Source organism: Brassica napus, chromosome C1 (genome assembly GCF_020379485.1).
Source record: "Brassica napus cultivar Da-Ae chromosome C1, Da-Ae, whole genome shotgun sequence".
In the NCBI taxonomy this organism is placed as follows: Eukaryota; Viridiplantae; Streptophyta; class Magnoliopsida; order Brassicales; family Brassicaceae; genus Brassica; species Brassica napus.
Genome location: NC_063444.1, coordinates 14,887,659 through 14,903,120, shown reverse-complemented (window position 1 = coordinate 14,903,120; position 15,462 = coordinate 14,887,659). Strand labels below are relative to the sequence as shown.

General features: G+C 38.9%; 1 long non-coding RNA gene across 1 annotated transcript; it reads left to right on the top strand.

The window, feature by feature from the left end:
• Positions 1–10,486: 10,486 nt before the first annotated feature.
• LOC106428261 lies at positions 10,487–13,043 on the top strand. The gene is made up of 8 exons (XR_001285596.3): positions 10,487–10,702; positions 10,783–10,860; positions 11,013–11,332; positions 11,421–11,538; positions 11,876–12,033; positions 12,160–12,249; positions 12,387–12,572; positions 12,639–13,043. It is a non-coding gene; the product is annotated as an uncharacterized LOC106428261 (long non-coding RNA).
• The last annotated feature ends 2,419 nt before the right edge of the window (positions 13,044–15,462 follow it).

The following is a 15,462-nucleotide window of genomic DNA, read 5'->3' as shown; positions in this document are numbered from 1 at the left end:
AGAGATAATCAAATTGTTAGATGCTGGTGTGATCTATCCTATCTCTGATAGCAATTGGGTTTCACCTGTGCATGTAGTTCCTAAAAAAGGTGGCATAACAGTTGTTAAGAACGAAAATGATGAGTTAATACCAACAAGAACAATAACTGGACATAGGATGTGCATTGACTATCGAAAACTGAATGCAGCCTCTAGAAAGGATCATTTCCCTTTACCATTCATTGATCAGATGTTAGAGAGGCTAGCTAACCATCCTTATTATTGTTTCCTTGATGGATACTCTGGATTTTTCCAAATCCCTATACACCCAAATGACCAAGAGAAAACGACATTCACTTGTCCTTATGGTACCTTTGCATATCGAAGGATGCCATTTGGACTGTGCAATGCACCAGCAACATTCCAAAGAGCAATGATGTCAATTTTCTCTGATTTTATTGAGGATGTAATGGAGGTGTTTATGGATGATTTTTCTGTATATGGTTCTTCGTTTGCTACTTGTTTGTCAAATCTTTGCAGGGTATTACAGAGATGTGAGGACACTAACCTGGTGCTCAATTGGGAGAAGTGTCACTTCATGGTCAATGAAGGGATTGTTCTTGGACACAAAGTTTCTGAGAAAGGAATTGAAGTGGACAAAGCCAAGATAGATGTCATGGTTGGTCTAGCTCCACCAAGAACAGTGAAGGATATAAGAAGCTTTCTGGGTCATGCCGGTTTCTATAGAAGATTCATCATGGATTTCTCTAAGATAGCTAGACCATTGACCAGGCTGTTATGCAAAGAAGCTGCATTTCACTTCGATGAGGAGTGTATGGAAGCTTTCAAAAACCTGAAGAATGCACTCATCAGTACACCCATAGTTCAGCCGCCAGATTGGGATCTCCCCTTTGAGATCATGTGTGATGCAAGTGACTTTGCTGTAGGAGCAGTCTTAGGCCAGAAGAGAGACAAGAAGTCACATGTGATCTACTATGCAAGTAGAACACTTGATGAAGCTCAAGCTAAATACTCTACAACTGAGAAGGAGCTATTGGCCATTGTCTTTGCATTTGAGAAGTTCAGAAGCTACTTGGTTGGGTCAAAGGTGACTGTCTACACTGATCATGCTGCATTGAGACACCTCTTAGCCAAGAAAGATGCAAAACCAAGACTGTTGAGATGGATTCTGCTGCTACAAGAGTTTGATCTTGAGATCAAGGACAGGCCTGGAGTTGAGAATGGAGTAGCTGATCACCTGTCCAGGTTGAAGGTGGAGTGTGGAATCCCTATTGATGACAGACTTCCAGAAGAGCAAATGATGGCTATTCATGCAGTGGTAGCTGTTTGTGAGACGGGAAAGAAACTTGAAGAGGTGAAGGCAGCTGATGAGAAGGGTCCTTGGTATGCTGATATAGTCAACTACTTAGCTACTGGAAAAGAACCATTGAACCTTGAAGGTTATGCCAAGAAGAAGTTCTATAAGGATGTGAAGAGATATTATTGGGATGAGCCTTACCTCTACATACTTTGTAGAGATCAACTCTATAGAAGGGCAGTGGCTGAAGAAGAAATTGATGGGATCCTTACACATTGTCATGGATCATCCTATGGAGGCCACTTTGCTACCTTTAAGACGGTTGCAAAAGTCCTACAAGCTGGATTTTGGTGGCCTCACATGTTTAAAGACACCCAAGACTTTGTCTCAAGGTGTGACTCTTGTCAAAGAAGAGGAAACATCACCAAGAGGAATGAAATGCCTCAAAACCCCATCCTAGAAGTTGAAGTGTTTGATGTCTGGGGTATTGACTTCATGGGGCCTTTTCCTTCCTCTTATAGCAACAAGTACATACTGGTGGCTGTAGATTATGTCTCTAAGTGGGTGGAAGCAATTGCAAGTCCAACCAATGATGCAAAGGTGGTTCTAAAAATGTTCAAGAGCATAATCTTTCCAAGGTTTGGGATTCCAAGAGTTGTGATCAGTGATGGAGGGTCTCACTTCATCAACAGACTGTTTGCAAACCTCCTTAAGAAGAATGGTGTGAAGCACAAGGTTGCAACTCCTTACCACCCCCAAACAAGTGGTCAAGTTGAGATTTCCAACAGGGAGATCAAGTCCATTCTGGAGAAGATTGTGGGGGTTACACGGAAAGATTGGTCCATCAAGCTTGATGATGCATTGTGGGCTTATAGGACAGCTTACAAGACACCTTTGGGGACTACACCTTTCAACCTTCTCTATGGAAAATCTTGCCATCTACCAGTTGAGCTTGAGTACAAGGCACTATGGGCAGTCAAGTTGCTGAACTTTGACATCAAGAGCGCCAAGGAGAAGAGATTGATCCAGCTGAATGAACTTGATGAGATAAGACTTGAAGCTTTTGAAAGTTCAAAGATCTACAAAGAGAAAACAAAGGCTCTCCATGACAAACATATCCTGAAAAGAGACTTTAAAGAAGGAGATCAAGTTCTTCTATACAACTCCAGACTGAAACTGTTTCCAGGCAAGCTCAAGTCAAGGTGGTCTGGTCCTTTCAAGATTAAAGAGGTTAAACCTTATGGAGCAATAGTTTTGTGGACTTCTGATGGAAGAGAGTTCACCATCAATGGACAAAGGGCGAAGCTTTACTTGGGAACCAAATCGGAAGACCTGGGAGCTTCAATTCCACTGTCTGATCCTACCCCGGCCTAATCTAAAAGGAAGCAAAGTCAAGCTCGGGACTTAAAACATGCTCACTTGGGAGGAAGTCCCATGCGTATCCTTGTAAATATTGCATTGGTATTTTCATTTTTCATCTTATTGCATAAAAAAAAAAAAAAAAAATATATAAAAAAAAAAAAAAAAAAAAAGGGAGAGAAGATGTGTGCAGGTGCTTGATCGGTTCAGTTTTGAGCAGGAGTTGTGCATGAGAGCGAGGTCTCACAGCGACACCTCAAGGTCGCTCCACCTGGGAGCGAGGTTTCGAGAGCGACACTACAAGGTCGCTCGCGATTTCGTTGCCGGATCAAGAAAAACCACGCCAGAGCGAGGTCTCGGAGCGAGGTGGAAAGGTCGCTCCATCTGGGAGCGACGTTATGGGAGCGACACCTCGTAGTCGCTCGCGTATTGATAAACCGGAGCGACACACTAGAGCGACACCTTGACGTCGCTCCAACTCAGAGCGAGGTTTCTAGAGCGATACTCCAAGGTCGCTCGCGGTTTAGTAGAAGCACGACGCAGGGAAACTACTCGGGAGCGACCTCTCCCAGCGACACCCTCACGTCGCTCCCGCACCGGTCCAGGTAAGTTTCCTAACTCTAAACCCCGGTTTAACTCAAGTAAACCGACCCTAACCACCCTAGACTGAACCGGACGACCCTAAACCTACCCCAACCCCCGCGACTCCATCTCTATCACTCTCCCTTCCTCTCAAAAACTCACAAACTCTCTCAAACTCACCCACACCAAAATTCCCAAAACCTTCTCAATTCTCACCCAAATCAACTAGTTCTTGTTTCTAAATCCAAGCTTTCGCCCCTGTAGTCTATTCTTCACTACCCATTCACCATTTCCTTTCATCCAGAGCAAGGTATTGAGTTTTTAAATTCAAATTCGTAGGTCCATGAACCCTAGAATTTGAAAGTCGAAATTTGGTTCTTTTCTTGCTAGATTGTGGTGAAATAGACTAGGGAAAGTTTATCTATCAAGTTGGGTTGTTGAATTAATGGTGAAATTGAGTTTAAATCGCACTTAGGCAAAATTAGGATTCATGGATTTGGGGGTTTTTCGAATTTGATCTTAATTGGGTATGTTTGTGGGTGGACTAGATGCGTTAAGATGTTACATTGTTGCATTGTGTTGAACTTGAGTTTAAACTGAAAAATTCACCTGTTAAGTTCACTTTTGCAAAAATTTGATGCTGAAAATTCTTGCTTTTCTTTACTTCCATCTACTTATCCCTTTCCAAGTTTGTAATTTTTCAGGTTAAAATGGTTAAGAAGACAAAGGGAAGGTTGGAAGCTGAGAGGCAAGAAGCCGAAAGTCAAGAGTTTGCACTAAGAGGAAAAGCTTTAACCAGCGAGCCAACTGGCTCAGGGACGCAGAGGACTGTGAGACAGCAGACGTTGGCTGCAAAGAAATCGAAAGAACACGAGAAGAGGGCAGGAAAAAGCGTACCAGTTCCCACCCATGAGGAAGGTGAAACTGAGAGTGAAGATGAGCCGGCACCTACGAAGAAAGCCAAAATGTCAAAGGGCAAAGGGGTTGCTGTTGATCGAGACAGAACGAAAACTCCATCTGTGGAGGAGCTATATGACCATTTGAAGAATGGAGTCACTTGGGCTCCAACCAGGTTTGCCGACCTCGGTTTGCTGAAGGAGTTGGGTCTAGAGTCTGATATTGAGACGATGCTGGGACATTTGAAGATGCCAAAACTCCTCACCATGGCTTATCCTTTCTACAAGGATGTCACTTGTCAGTTCCTATCCTCTCTTGTGGTCACTTACCATGACACGGCGCACGTGAGACAAGGATGGGGAAAAATCAGGTTCAAGGTCAATGGAAGAGAATTCAACATGAACTTCAAGGACATTGGGAGGGTCATGGGGTTCCAAGACCTAGAAGACCACTCACTTCCCAAGTGTGAGAACCTCCCCACAGAGCTCTGGAAGTTGATTACTGGAAACAAACACTCTACCGGGGCAGACAAGAACTCACACATCCGACACCCGTCTGTACGCTACCTCCACAGATTGCTAGTCCATGCTTTTTACCCACGGAAGCAAGCTGGTACGGTTACTGAGGAAGACATGAGACTGCTCTGTCCGGCTATCCGTCCCTACGCTCAACCTGGAGTGTTACCCCTTCCCAGCACTGACATCTATGCTACTTTTGGGATGGTCAGTTTCTTTGTGGGCCGTCTCGAGCACTATAGAGATTGGGCGTGGTACACCACTGATTCGCGCCCAAAGATGGGGATAGGCGGAATGATCACACCACTGCTCCAATTTCTGAATGTTCCCTTGGGAAAGGACGCAGCGGGGCCTAGGTTCATTGATGGCACCTACTTGAGGATTGCCACATATTTCAGTGGGATGTATGGGAAGGACTACGTCTACCACTACTACTTGCAGGGCAAGCCAGTCGAGGTGGTTCTTCCAAACCGGAACGTGACGAGTTTAGAGATACCTGGAGCTGTCAGCTTCAACATTCCCCAGGAGTACTTTCTCGGAGAACACGGGCCTCTCGATCCAATTCAAGCAGCTCCATCAAGGAAAAGGAGTGTCCCTACGCAACCTGACTCGCCTGTTGCAGACACATCTGAGCATATCTATGGACCTCCGCGCTACTACTTCAAGCCCCATGACGGAGTCCTTCCACCTGGAGCTCTCCGTGATGCTCACGACCACATTGGTCGTCTCCAGAGGTGGAACAAAGCTCAGGACAGAACGATAGAAAAGCTGAAGGATAAATGCAAGGCGCTAAGCAAGACTGTGAAGAAGCAGGCTAAGACTTCAGCCAAGTTCATGAAGAAAGTAGCTGATGTCTTAACTAGGGGAGGAATAGCTGGATGTAGCTCAGCCGATTTCGCTTTTGCGAACACCTCAAACCCCCAGCCTCCACCACCGCCTGATGCTCTTGGTTTCCCCCTCACTGCTGCGCAGCTTCAGCGTAAGTGGAGGAACCCACCCACTCAACCTTCCACTTCAGGCAACAAATCCCCATCCCTCGCTTCTTCAGACAGTGAGGACGAGATTCACGAGGTTGAGAGCCAACCATGGTATGGAGGCTCCGGTTCAGCATCCGGTGGTTACTACACCACCTTCCCTCCTGACGACGACGATGCTGGGGCATCTGCCCCCACATACTATCCATAGGAGGTACTTCTTTCTCTCCCTTGTACATACCATTTCATTTTTGCAAATTAGTTTTCTTCTCGGTATCTCTCTCTTTCCTTGAACACAGAGACTGTGTATCTAAAGTTTGGGGGAGGTACCAAGCATTTGATCATGTTTGCTTTCATTGTGTTACATTTGAGTCATGCATTGAACACCTATTTGCATAAAAAAAAAAAAAAAAAAAAAAAAAAAAAAGATTTTTCATTTAGATTGCATCATTTGCACCATTAGGAGAGTCTAGAGCATATAGGTTGCATTCACTTGCATTGGGAGCAATGATTTTAAATACCTTGTAAAGAACACTACGTTGCACCTGAGTATCCATGCACCTCTCGAAAAGACTTGTATGTTTCGAGCCTTGAAAACTCTTCTCGAAACTTATTGATTGTAGAAACTCAGTCTTTGAAGCCAGCTACAACCTTATTTGAACTGAATGAACTTAATGCTTCTTGCTTAGGGTCTCTTGTGTACTGAGTCATGGCTATACACACTTGAGTTGTCACATCTTTTATGCCATTCTTTTTGACAAACTCTAGTGGTAGACCACTCCCAAAACCTTTCCTTCCTTTTAAGCTTTCATTGTTTGATGAGTGAGGCCTTCTTCGGAAAGTTTTACATGTGCATAATGTTGAGAGTATCGGGAACGACAATGCTTGATCTTCATTTTTGCTGGATTGGACACTCTATTGTCTAGCTATAGGTGGGAGGGTGAGCGTTGTAATCATGATTTGGGAGAAATAAAAAAGATAGATTCTTGTGCTCAAGTGAATTGATTTATTGGGATAAGTAGAGAACCTCCAGCTCTAGTTTTGAAAAGTCTTGGCCCCCAACCAAAAAAATAAAAAAAAAAAAAAAAAAGAGAGAAAAAAAGGGGCTAGCAAAGTTGTTAGGAGCTGAGAGACATTTTGAGATTGTGAAAAATCCCTTATAGATTTCAAAGAAAAAGAGCTGATGTTTTTAGAATCTTTTGGTGAGAGGTGTGAGTTGGGTTTGACATTTGAGAGTGAATGTGTAACTTATATGTTTGGGAAAAGGGTAGAACAATGGAGATTGAGCATTGTATGCATGAGTTGGTCCCTTTCTTAGATATATTATGTGCAATGTCAAGGCTACTTGTTTTGAGAGTAAACCACCTTAAAGATCATATGTTTTGAACCTCTTGAATCACTTGAATAAAAGCCTTCCCTTACCCAACCAAATGACTTGGACCAACTGACCATTTGCAAGAATTCACTTGATATCTTATGCTTAATGAATGTGAGAGTTGGCAGATCTGAATGTGTGGATGCTTGATGATGAGTGTAGGGACAAAAGGAGTTGAGATAGGCCTAGAGAAGCTAGAGTGTAATAAGAGAGTGTGCTAATTGTGTTTGCTAGTGGTGTTTCTTTTGGTTATGAGCTCCCACCTTCAACCTCTCTCCCTATGAGTTCTAGAAAGTTCACTTGTGGACAAGTAAAGAACAAGTTTGGGGGAGTTGATATCTTGCATATTTCTATTGTTTTATCCATTCATCCATGTGCATTTTGATCATATAGATTAGGATTTAGCCATGTTTAGGTTGCATTTTGCATACATGAGTCCTTATCAGGTATTGGAGTACCACATGGAGTACTTGGAGGCATTTGGAGCTCAAAAAGGAGTGTTTAGAGTGGTCATTGGGCGAGCAAGGGATGGGAGCGACCAGTCCGGAGCGACACCACCAAGTCGCTCTGATCACCAGTCTGGAGCGACCAGTCCGGAGCGACACCACCAAGTCGCTCTGATCACCAGTCTGGAGCGACCTCACTAGAGCGACAGGGAAGAGTCGCTCGCGTATTGATCACCCGGAGACAACGAATCCGGAGCGACCTCTCGCAGCGACACAGCGAGGTCGCTCCCGAATCCGGAGAGTGAAAGATGAACACGGATGAAAGCCTTAAAGATCTTTTCTGAAGCTCAAAATTGGTGGAGACACTGGAAATTGAGTTAGCTTTCCAATGGAAGTGGTTTCAAGTCATTTGGAGCTGTATTGGATAAGTTATAATCGATTTACTACAGGTGTATCAACCCTTGCCGGGGACCACTGGAAAGTTGATGGGATTAACCAACTTCCCACTTTCTTCCACCCACCTTACCTTTGCACGATTTTTCTTACTTTTATGTATAATATCTGCTTTCTTTTTATCATAAGAGTGGGCAAGAAACATCATTATCCAACTTTGTAATAATTTAACTTGTCAAAACTCTCTCTCTTTGAAATATCATTGTTCTTAGTGTTCTTGAGCTGTTCTTCAATTGTTCATCATCTGTTCTTGAGTTTTAATTTCGTTTTGCTTATTTAATCCTTGTTTATCTTTATTCTCTGTTGTATCTACTTGAATATGCTTCAATCTATTATGAGATTAAGTGTTTTCATGAAGATTAGTGAGTAGTTTCCTTAAGAATTCATGGGTTAGGGAGATTAGAGTAACTTAGTGAAGATCTATGGTGTTATTGTATTAGATCCTTGTATGAACTTGCTTGTTGAGTATTTTTAATGCTTGTTTAGTCTTGATCACTCTAAACCTGATTTCTAAACACTTCTCATCAGACATGATTAGATGAAGTGTTTGAATCAACTCAACTAAGCTCTAGTGAGATTAGCCAAGGACACTTGATGTTAAAATTGCTAGATAGTTATTAAACTTGAACTTAAAGATTGCTTGATTGAATTAAGCCAAAGACATTTGATGTTTAATGATTTCTAAGCAAATGGACATTTACCTAGACATAGGACTTGTCTAAAATTGTGTTTAGACTTAAGAGATTACTTTGATTGAAAGCTTGTCACCTAGATTGGATCTTAGTTACTTGAAGTCAATTCCCAATACCCATGGATTCACTTGTCTAAATTGATTAAAACCTTGTTGTATTGCTCTGTTTGCTATTGTTACTTGTCACACACTCACAACTATTGAATCTGCTTAGCTTAAGAAATGACTTGTATTCTCACTGATTCACATCACTAGGACTGGTTCGACATTCACCCCCCTACACTACAACATTTGCAATAGGCAGAAAAACCTATTATCAGGATTTGAAATGGGTATCCTTCTCAAAGGACTCGGCGAGGAAGAGCAATAAAACCAACTCAAAAGTACTAAGAAATGTAATGGACCTTTGTTAGAGGGAGGAAAAAATATGGGTCGTAGTGGCGAGGAAGCTCTTTACCAACCATATATTTGTTAGAAATACATGATTCTCAATTGTAAGACCTTATCTTCAATTGTAAACTTTGGTTACTTTAAAATTTAATGCATCAAGTTTAGTAAAAAACCTCATTATTTATTTCTGCTGATTCTTTTTTTTTTCTCTTTTCATAATTCTTTGTGTTTTTTAGTTTATAAAAAAATAAAAAAATCTCTGTGTTTTTTACCCCTCTGTTAAACAACGATTACAACAAATTTGAGGAAAAAACCTGCAAGACACAGATCTTTTGTGTTTATTATTTAGATAAATGGAAGAACAGAAAAACATATAATAGACTACACAAATCTGATGCGGTTCATTGAGTTGGCAACACTCACAGATAATTTTGTATCATTAATTTCTTAGCTAAACGTGAAAAACAATTATATATATAGTTCGTTAAATGAGTTTAGTTGTTATTCGGTTAGTAGAAAATTTATTACACGACCCGATTGGTTGTCTATATACAAAGTATGCATTTATACCTCGGCTATGAATTCACGTGGACAAATGGGATAGCAAACCAAAGTTCATACGCCGAGTGCAGGATATCCCATTTTGTTATGAATTCACGTGGACAAACTACACTGCATGGACTAGAAATATTTGAGGTGGCTTAAATTGGTTGTCTATATTGTTTTTTTTTATTCTTAGAAAAAACTTCGGTTACATATCATATCATGCATTATCATGTGTAATCCAAAGACAACTATATAAACTTTTAAGTACATAACATAATTTGTTATACTTTGTCAATAACTATTTTGCTCAACAGCCAATTATGAAAAAAACAATAGTATTTTCATAATATGATTAAGGTCATTGTTCAAAATTGATTATATATAGCAAAAAAAATATAGATGGCAGAAATAAATCAAAAATAGCTCTAAGATGAAGGGGAAAAATTGATTATAAATATATCAAAATAAATTTTCCAATTCTCTTGAAAGTTATGAATTTAACGGTTTTAAACCCAAAGTACACTTTTAATAATTATTTATATATAATCAAGATAAATTAATATCCAGATCATAACAAAGATTCTATTATTTTTATATATTTGTATCATATTGTAGTATTTGTCGTAACAAAAAAAATCACAAATATTAAGAACTAAAAATTTAAAAATCAATATGAATTAAACTTATATTCTTGTAACATATGTCAATATACATTATAATAAAATATACTTGCAATAATTAAAATTAAAAAAAAAAAACAGGAAAATCCCGGGCCAACGGTAGTAACATATAAAAAAGGTCGAGACTCTTCTCCGCAATTCACGTTCAAAAAATAGTTTAACCAGGGAAGGACACGTGTCCAAACGCACGTAATATTGCGTTTCATTTAATCGATCATCTGTGGGTTTACGTTTCTTTTCTTTTCTCTCTTCTTATAAAATTGGGGTTTTTAAGTATTTGGGTTTATCAGTCTAATTGGGCCTCTCACACATGTTATTATACGCTGTGTTTTGGCTATTAGGTTAGGCAGGGAGAGACTACACCTTAGCGCCGTCGACGTCTCATCTTCCTCAAAACCGATCGATGACCTTCAAACCTCCCATTAAACTCGGCCACGATGTAGATTCAATGCGGGATGGATTTTAATTGCAGATGACGATGGAGTCACTATATAAAGGTAAGCTAGCTTGATACATTTCATTTGTACTCTTGCTCTTTGATATGGCTAACGTTTTGGTTCTCCTTTCCGATCTCCAGTGCGCTTGCTCCGCTTCTGGGAGGCCAAGAACGTCTGCCGTGGTGGAGAACTCATGGGTGCTGTTAGTTGATTCTCAGGTTTGTTCTAAAATCCCCATTTATTTAGCTTTACCAATTGAATACTTTAAATTGTGATTTCAGTTATGTGTGTGTGTTTTTTTTTATGTTTTCATCTTAGCGCATCTTCCCTCTGATTTGTTAATAAGATCTCTGTTTTGTTTTGTTTCCAGTCGACCATGATGCCGGCTACTGTGAATGTTAACCGTCTCGCAGCACATCAGCCTAATCTGGAGGCGGGTTCGGTCTACTCTCTCACTGGATTTTGAGGTCACACGATGTAACCAGAACTACCGTCTGTCGGACTCCCATATTTTGATCCGTTTTGCCGAGTCAACCTCTTTCAAGAAGATCGCTGAACCGTAACTACAGTGAGCTGCTTGGACTTGCTAATTCCAACAACCAGCTTCCGAGCTGTTTTTGAACGCCACATCCGACACGCATATCTATTTTGACAAAGCAACATATGCGGGCGAAAAAGATTGTTTTACGAGTAACGTTTCGCGAGACTTTGTTTTAAGCATTATCTGATTATATTAATTCCGATCTGTACATATGTCCGTTGTTATCTTTGTTTGCAGGTTGGTTGAGCAAAGCACGGGACTGGCACCAGTGGCTCCACTGCTGAAGAGTTATGCTAAGGTGGAGAAGTTGAGCATATCTGAGCTCAACGATTTTGTCCTCACTGCTGCGTCTCAGGTTTGCTACCATAACTGTGATACTCTCTACCGAAATTTAACAAAATTTGTACGTAATGTTCCCATGCAATTAGGCCGTTAGGTTATTGTGTTAAGCTTTTTTTTTTTTTATCTTGACTAATTCGTTTAAGCTCATCCTTTCACAAGCCCCTGCATCTTCTATGATATAATTGAGGTATAGAAGTATAGAAAATTGTTTATTTCACGTCACTACTTTGGTAGCATGCAAACTTCTAATGTGTTCGTCTCTGCATTGATACGGTTCTGCATCTATATAGCTAGCTAGACCGGAGCGTTTAATACAATCATCTAATGTGTGTGCCTTTACAATCATGCAGGACATTGATTTCATTTGCAGTGGAAAGGTTACTGGAGTCAAGTTGGACAAAGGGTGGTGCTATGTTTCATGTTCAAAGTGTTTCAAGAAACTCCACCGGTCTGTCTCAACCCTCACGTGCCAGTCTTGCAACAATACCAATGCGGTTGGTGTTCTTCGGTACGTCCTAACTCTGAGTAGTTTTATGATTTACGTTGGACCTATTGTGTGAGTTGATACATTTCGCTCTGATCACTTTTGAAATCTCCATTGGACCAACCGTGTGATTTGATACATTTATGCTAGGTACCGTGTGGAAATGTCCATTGCAGACAGTACTGGTGAGGCTTTGTTTGTTGCGTTTGATGGAGTTATGGCGAAGCTGTCAACCTCTTGGTACGTTCTTCTATATTGTGCTTTTTTTTTTTTGAATTGAATGTCTACTAATTGAATAGTTTCGTTGTACCTTCTTCTATATTGTGCTTCTTTGTGAACTGAATATCTACTTAGTGAATAGTTCGTTGTACATGCAGGCTGGTGATGGTGTCAACCCCGAAGAAGCTGACGCTCCCCCGTTCGTTCGAGACATGGAGGGAAGGTCATTCACATTCCAGGTGAAGGTGGGCCCGTATAATTTCACGGCAAATCATCAAAGCTTCACCATCTCACGCATTCTCAGCGAGGGCGACCGCGAGCCACAGCCTGATTTTGCTGATGATGTAATACTTTTATATTATCCCCATCGTTTCTATTGTGCATGAAACTAACCTGATTTCACTGTATAGGGTGGTGACGATGACAATGGAGGTGACAACAACAATGGAGATGACAACAATACTGGCTTGGTGAAGCGTAAGATGGACTTTGGTGGAGGTAGCAAGTCTGGAGGACCATCTGCTAAGGTGAAGAGGGCTCGGAAGGCTTAAGTGACTGCAGGATGAAAGTTGCATGTTTCCCTTTTCTAATAATAATCAAGATGTTTTCTTTATGAGCAAGTACGCTTTTGCTATTTATACTCTGGTGTTTTGACTCTTTTGGCATTTGAGTTTGCTTCTTTATGGACAAGTTTGGGTTTTTATTTTTTTTCTGCTTTTAGATTATTGGCTTATGCATTTTTCATCTATAGCAGAATATATGTTGTTAAATAGATTTTGTTGGATTATTAGCTTATGCAATTTTTTTTGTTTTAATTTTAATTTTGATTATATATTTAATATGTTAAATTTAATTTAGATGTATAATATATTATAAATATATAAGTAGTTAAGCAATTATAATATTAGTTTAAATTATTCATTATTTTTCTTTTACAAATTTTAAAATTGTTACAATCTTTTTTAACAAATTATTTGATATGATAGGGTATGAAACTCAAGTAAAATAGTAAGTTTAACAGTTTTATTTTGTTAAATAGATTTTGTTAGATATTATCATTTTATACGTGTTGTTATGAATATTTTGCCCCTTTTAATTTAAACCGATATTTTTTATAAGCCAATAATCTAACAAAATCTACTGAGAAAGATTTATGGGTATTCAAAAGTTTAAGCTCCATAGCAATTGCTATTCAGCTATGAGTAAGCAATTCGTTTTCTGCTTTACTTTCTGATTTCCATTTGGCACGCATAGAAAACATTTACATAATAGCATTTAGAAACTACAGAACTAGAGAAATAGCTTACATTACAACTGTAGTTTGAAGACATACTTGGTCAAGTCATATGAAGATGAGGGCCCCAAGGGACTATATGGCACATGCTATTCTTCATTTTTTTATCAATCTCTAATATCGGAGTCTGGCTCCTCGCCGGAAGAGCGGCGGCGGCGGAGAGAGAGGAGCGTAAACCCGCGCTGCAGGAAACTCGCGAGAGAATTCTCGAAGCAAACATCACAGAGAAAAGAAGGCAGAGATCAAGACGAAGACGAGATGATAATCGAATCGAATTGTGTTTTGAGGAAAATGCTCAGGTCAAGAGGCGGAGGCACACAGACACACAGAGACGTGGTTTAGTGTAGAGAAGAGAGTGCTTGTTTACGTAAATACCCCCACCGATGCACGACTGATGCCGTGGACTGATGCCTGAGCTTGTGAGGGTATTATTGTCAATATAGCAACTAGGAGATTTGAGAACCCTCTTCTCCGATCAGAGGCGCTCGTCCTAGTATATTTTTTTGGACAGACAAAGACCAACTTTTTGGATAAGCTGTACGATGTAACTTATGCCCGGACTTCTTCTCTCTCGTGTTAACTTCTATGGATTCTTTTAAGTGTTTACTAATGATGTTTTCTGAAGAATGATTTGTAACTTTTCCTGATGCTGATGATGCTTTTACTTGGCAAAAATTATCAGCATGTTTATATATAATTCAGACTAGAGATTGACCCGCATGCCTGTGCGGGTGTTAATTTTTACGGTTTTATAAATTTTTATTCGTTATTTTATCATTAGTGTTATATATTTAAGATATGTCGTCGTATAACTAATTGTATTCAAAATATTTGGATTGAATCGGGTAATAAGATTATTTTTGGTACAAATATACAAACTCTTTTCAGATATATTGGTTAATTAAATATTTTTATGTTTCTACACATCAAAATCAAAAATCCAAAAAAATTAATCCTGAAAGAAACAACTTGTACCTCAATGAGTATCCGAATGTCCATACTTAACTGATTTTGCAAATAGTTTAAAAAAAAAACTTGTACCTCAATGAGTATCCGAATGTCCATACTTAACTGATTTTGCAAATAGATTAAAAAAGAAACTCTTTCTATATATTTGGCAAAAATAAGAAAAATAGAAAGAATTTTTTATTTAGTAAAATAGTTATATGAAGTGAAACATTAAGTGACAGTAAATGTAATACTTTTTAATTATTTTGATTTAAATTATTATCTTGTTCAGATAAACTATGCCTTTGAATTATGTGTTTTGCTATGTAATTTTTCACCAATTGGAACTAAGACAAAAGAAAGTTTTAGTAAAACATATTAAACCAAACTATTAACCATATGCAAAACTCAGTTATTTTACATTTTTATTTTTTTATAATTGCACAAAGTTAATATTGATTAACTAATAAATAAAAATCTACATTATTACTTTTACGTTAAATATAATTAATGATGTGATATATTGTTAAAGTAATATAATTAATGAAATTACTAAAATAAAACTATACTTATATTTTTATACATTAATATTTGTTTTTTATAATTAGTGTTTTATATTTTAGATATGTCGTAATATAACTAATTGTATTCAAAAGATCTGGATCGAATCAGATAATATGGTTATTTTTGGTACAAATATTCAAACTCGTTTCAAATACATTGGTTATTTAGATATTTTAGGGTCATATATATCAGAACCAAACTCATCCAGACTCAAAAGGATCCAACTCAAAACCTACACATAAATTTATAATATTCAAGGAGTGAGTAATTTTAAAACAAAAAAAACGATACCCGAAAGAAACAACTCGTACCTAAGTGGATATCTAGTGTTCATGCCTAACTGATTTTATAAACTAATAGAAATGATATTTTTATGTGTTTTGCTAAATTAAGTAAAATAAAAAGAGTTTTTTTTATTTAGTAAGCAA